This window comes from Myotis lucifugus, unplaced genomic scaffold (assembly GCF_000147115.1).
Source record: "Myotis lucifugus unplaced genomic scaffold, Myoluc2.0 scaffold_46, whole genome shotgun sequence".
Classification (NCBI taxonomy): Eukaryota; Metazoa; Chordata; class Mammalia; order Chiroptera; family Vespertilionidae; genus Myotis; species Myotis lucifugus.
In genome coordinates this window covers 6,624,687-6,630,387 of record NW_005871094.1, presented here as the reverse complement: position 1 = coordinate 6,630,387, position 5,701 = coordinate 6,624,687, and positions in this window count along the sequence as shown.

The following is a 5,701-nucleotide window of genomic DNA, read 5'->3' as shown; positions in this document are numbered from 1 at the left end:
ATATATTATTATTTTTAAATATATTTTTATTGATTTCAGAGAGGAAAGGAGAGGGAGAGAGAGATAGAAACATCAATGATGAGAGAGAATCATTGATTGGCTGTATCCTGCACGCCCACTACTGGGGATGGAGTCTGCAATTCAGGCATGTGCCCTTGACTGGAATCAAACCTGGGACCCTTCAGTCTTTAGGCCAACGCTTTATCCACTGAGCCAAACCGCTAGGGAACAAGTTTATATATATATATATATATATAAATAAAATATTTTATTTATTTTTTACAGAGAGGAAGGGAGAGAGATAGAGAGCTAGAAACATCGATGAGAGAGAAACATCGATCAGCTGCCTCTTGCACATCTCCTACCAGGGATGTGCCCGCAACCCAGGCATATGCCCTTGACCGGAATCGAACCTGGGACCTTTCAGTCCGCAGGCCGACGCTCTATCCACTGAGCCAAACCGGTTTCGGCACAAGTTTATATTTTATTATATTATTTTACCTCTCCCAGCTGAGTAATTAAAAAGCATTTCTGCCCTAGCTGGTTTGACTCAGTGGATAGAGCATTGGCCTGTCGAATAAAGGGTCCCAGGTTCGATTCCAGCCAGGGGCACATGCCCGGGTTGTGGGCTTGACCCCCTCCCCCAGTGGGGGATGTGCAGGAGGCAGCCAATCAATGATTCTCTCTCATCCTTGATGTTTCTAGCTTTCTCCCTGCCTCTCTGAAATCAATTTTTTTTTAAAAAGCATTTCTTAAGAATCTACTTTGTATAGTAAATATTACATTAGAATTTTACTTTATGGTTTGCATCTATATCTTACAACTCTATAGGTAGTATATTAATTAGAATGTTATTTGCTTCACATAAGAAAACTAATCTAACTTAAGCAAGATGGAAAATTTGGTAGAACCATATTTCTTAAAATTGAGTAATGTTCATTTCACCTTTTAATTTTGTTCATCTTGTTTTAAACAGAAAATGAGGCTCCTCAATGTTGACAAGTTATTTTTATCAAAATGTTATTTAAATGCATAAATTATTTATAAGCTTATTATGCTTACAGTGCTTATAAAACATAAAATAAAATAAGTTTATAAGTTAAATAACTATAAACTCAAAACATCACATTAGTGACATTAATTTACTCTGATGAATGATGTTGCTTTGCTAAACTACAATTACCAATGTTGGGGAAAAATAGAAAAATGAGTCCCCATTTAGTTTCTCTATTTAATCTGCTTGTGCAATTTAGTTTTAATAATATTAACGCATGCAGAGAGTGCCTGTTCATTTAAGCTTGTTAGACCAAAAATGCAAAATGATATTAATAAATTCAAGGCTCTGTTTACTTGTTTGGGATAATTGGATGTTATACTTCACAAATGTTTGCCAGAGAGCATTCCTCTAACGTCAATTTAACGAGATGTCACTTGATATTTTCATAAAACTGTCTTGTTCCCTTGTAGTTAAGTTAGTGTTACATAAAGCCGCATCAAATGAGTATATAAGCCAATTATTATTGGAATTGGGAACAGGAAAAAAAAATCTGAACTTCAAGTTCAATATTGCAGATGTTGAAAAAAAAAACTGTCTAGTTTTAACCCAGAACTTTCTATTAGATTATTGGAGGAAATAAATAAACAAATGACTCATTCACATAACTTTAAAAATGTGGGACCAGCCCTAACAGGTTTGGCTCAGTGGATAGAGCGTCGGCTTGTGGACTGAACGGTCCCAGGTTCGATTCTGGTGAGGGGCATGTACCTTGGTTGCGGGCACATCCCCAGTAGGGGGTGTGCAGGAGGCAGCTGATCAATGTTTCTCTCTCATCGATGTTTCTGACTCTCTGTCCCTCTCCCTTCCTCTCTGTAAAAAAATCAATAAAATAGATTTAAAAAAAAAAGTGAGACCATTGTTCAGTTTTAAAAAATAAACTTCCACTTTTCATTGAACTTGGCGCATTCGGACCACTATGAAACTTGATTGGGATTTCCTGCTGTGACCTCATGCAGCCTTCATTTGGTATGAGTGCATGTTTACATGTTATATGGAGCCTTTGTCCTCTTCTCGTTAGCCTGCAAAAACTAATGTAATATATTCCCGTGTCACCTCATGTCATTTTCCTGATGTCAAGTATAAAAGAAAACCTATTAAATAACAATAAACTACAGTTGACTTCTGTTTTAATCTTTCGGCTATAAAACACCACTACAAGAGCAATGTTACTATAATTGATGGTTGTAAGATTACGCGGCTTAGTGCTGGGGCAGTACTACATTTAAATCATAGCCTAAACAAGAATATCAATCTTTCATTGTATGGCTCTTAAACGTGCACACTGTGGCATGATAGATGTTTATGTGGCCGGTAGAAGATATTGGGGAGGACAGTTCTTTTCGCTGAAGCTGCTGTCTATAGCAGGTTCACCCATGGGATCGGGCAGCCTCCAGTACAAATCCTCAACCCAATCACTGCTGTGATCTTTGAAAACAAATCTGATCATGTCACCTCTCTGCTTCAAGACTTCCATGGCTCCTCAATCCATTAGGATTCAACCTAAGCTCCTCGATGAGGCTTACCTTCACAATGTCATCTCAGAGTTGTTTAATTCCTTCCCTACTCTGGAATGAAATCTTGGTTTTACCTTTGCAAGGCCCAAGGTCTTTTAAAAAAATGTTTTTATTGATTTTCAGAGAAAAGGAACGAAGTGGGGGTGAGTGGGAGAGAGAGAGAGAGAGAGAGAGAGAGAGAGAGAGAGACAGAGACATTGATATGAGAGAAAAACATCAATGGGTTGCCTCTCATACACACCCTGACCCAGGATAGAACTTGAAGCCTGGGCATGTGGCCTGACTGGAATTGAACGGGTGACCTTCTGGTGCAAGGGATGACACTCAACCAGCTGAGCCACACCAGACAGGGCCAAGGTCTTTTTTCTAAATAGCAAAGGCAAAGTCAGGCCTTCAAGTCCAGAGTTACACAAAGAAACGTGGAAGCTTTGAACTTAGTTTATTTTATTTAAGTGGGGGTGTGAGAGGGGAAAACAATTGCCTTCAAAATTTCCATATCCATTTCTTAGACAAGGTTCAAGTTACCAGACTTCTGGGATCCTAAACCTTTGCTAAACACATTAGTTGCCTGCTCTCATGCAAATCAAATGCCTGCCTGAGAATCATGAGAGAGTTTAAATGCTCTCTAGTTCAAGCAGTCCTCCAGAACAGGGCCTTTTAACTTGAACACCTACAGGCAAGGTGTTTCAAGATAATCCTGGTCCCTTTGCACACCCCCCCCCACTTTTAAAGAAATATATATTTTTATTAATTTCAGAGAGGAAGGGAAAGAGATAGAAACATCAATGATGAGAGGGAATCATTGATTGGCTGCCTCCTGCATGCTCCCTATTGGGGATTGAGCCCGCTACCCGGGCATGGGCCCCTTACTGGAATCAAACTCGGGACCCTTCAGTCCACAGGCTGATGCTCTATTCACTGAGCCAAACCAACTAGGGCCCCACTTTTTGACATTAAAAGACTTTTATATTAAAAGACTTTAGGTTGCTCTGTCTATGGCCTCCTCTCTGTCTCACTGCTTCACTAATAAACTCCTTTCACTTTAAACTCTAAAAATAAAATAAAAAATATTATTTTTTAGAGCAGTTTTAGGTTCACAGCAAAACTGATTGGAAAGTAGAGTTCCCATCTAGCCAGTCTCCCCCACCATCAATATCCTGCAACAGAGTTGTACCTTTATTACAACAGCTAAACCAACTTTAATACATCATTTACCAAAGTTCATTAGGTGTCATTCTTAGGGTTGTACATTCTATGGGTTTGGAAAACATAATAACATTATCCATCTTTACAGTTTCATACGGAATTGTATCACTGTCCCCAAAACCCCCCATGCTTTAATAATTTATCCCTTCCTTCCCCCAAACTCCTGGCAACCACTGATCTTATTACTATCTCCATAGTTTTGCCTTTTCCAGAATGTCATATAGTTGAAATTATACAGTATGTTGCCTTTTAAGAGTGGCTTCTTTCATTTAGTACTATATATATACATGCCTAAGCAACCGTCCAAACTTTTGATCGTTCCACTGTTTGACCAGTAGCTATGATGCACACTGACCACCGGTGGCCAGACGCTCAATGCGCAGGCATGGAAACATGGAACAGACTGATGAATCTCAGGGGGAAGGGGAAGGGGGAGGGCGAGAAGAGATTAACCAAAGATTTCATATGCATACTAGAGGCCTGGTGCATGAGGAGTCTCTCTGCCTGGCCTTCAGGGATTGGGCCAAATCTGTGCACCGGGCCTCCGACATCCCCCAAGGGGTCCTGGATTGAGAGAGGGCACAGGCCAGGCTGAGGGACCCCACCGGTGCACAAATCCGTGCACCAGGCCTCTAGTATGATTGTAAGTTTCTTCCATGCTTTTCATTGATTTGATAGCTCATTTCTTTTTAGCATTGAATAATATTCCATTGTATGGATATACCACAGTTTATCTATTCATGTACTGTAGAGCATTTTAATTGCTTCCAAGTTTTGGCAATTATGAATAAAGCTGCTATAAATATCTGTGTACAGGTTTTTGTGTGGACACAAGTTTTCAACTCCTTTGGATAAATACTAAGGAGCATGACTGCTTTATTGTATGGTAAGTGTATGTTTAGTATTGCAAGAAACTGCCAAACTGTCTTCCAAAGTGGTTGCACCATTTTGCATTCCCACCAGCAATGAATGATACTCCTGTTGCTCTACATCCTTGTCAGCACTTGGTGTTGTCTGTGTTTTGGATTTTAACCATTTTAATAGATATGTAGTGGTATTTTATTATTGTTTTAGCTTTTAATTCCCTAATGACACATGCTGCTGAACATCTTTTCACTACCTGAATATCTTTTTTTGTGAGGTATGTGTTAGCTCTTTGGCCTATTTTTAAATTGAGTTATTGTTTTCTTATTGTTTAGTTTTAAGACATCATTTTTATATCTTGGTTAAAAGTCCTTCCTCAGATAAGTCTTTTGTAAATATTTTCTTTCAATCTGTGGCCTGTGTTACCTGCCCTAATGTTGATCAAATGCCTGCTTGAACATTGTGAGAGGGGAGCTTAAAGTTTCTATAGCTCATCCAGTCCTCCTTCCAACTTGCATACCTGAGGCAAGGTATTTTAAACCTTTCTGATCCCTTTGTAATCCTCATTTTTTCTTGTACTCATATTTTTATTTTCCCACTGTATTTCATTTTAACGTGACTAGTTATACCCACTAAACTGATTTCATGACTTAATGTTTCAAAAATACGATGGTAGGGCCCTAGCCGGTTTAGCTCAGTGTATAGAGAGTCAGCCTGCAGACTGAAGGGTCCCAGTCCGGTCAAGGGCACATGCCCAGGTTGCGGGCTTGATCCCAAGTAGGGGTCATGCAGGGCGCAGCCAATCAGTGATTCTCTCTCATCATTGATGCTTCTATCTCTCTCTCTCCCTCTCCCTTTCTCCCAGAAATCAGTAAAAATATATTTTAAAAAATTACTAAAAAAGTACTATGGTAGGTTAATCTGCCCATTTTATTTTTATTTTAAAATATCTTTTTAAATTGAATTCAGAGAGAGAAGAAGGGAGAGGGGGAGAGAGAGAGAAAGATCAATTTGTACATTATTTATACATTCATTGGTTGATTCTTATATGTGCTCTAAT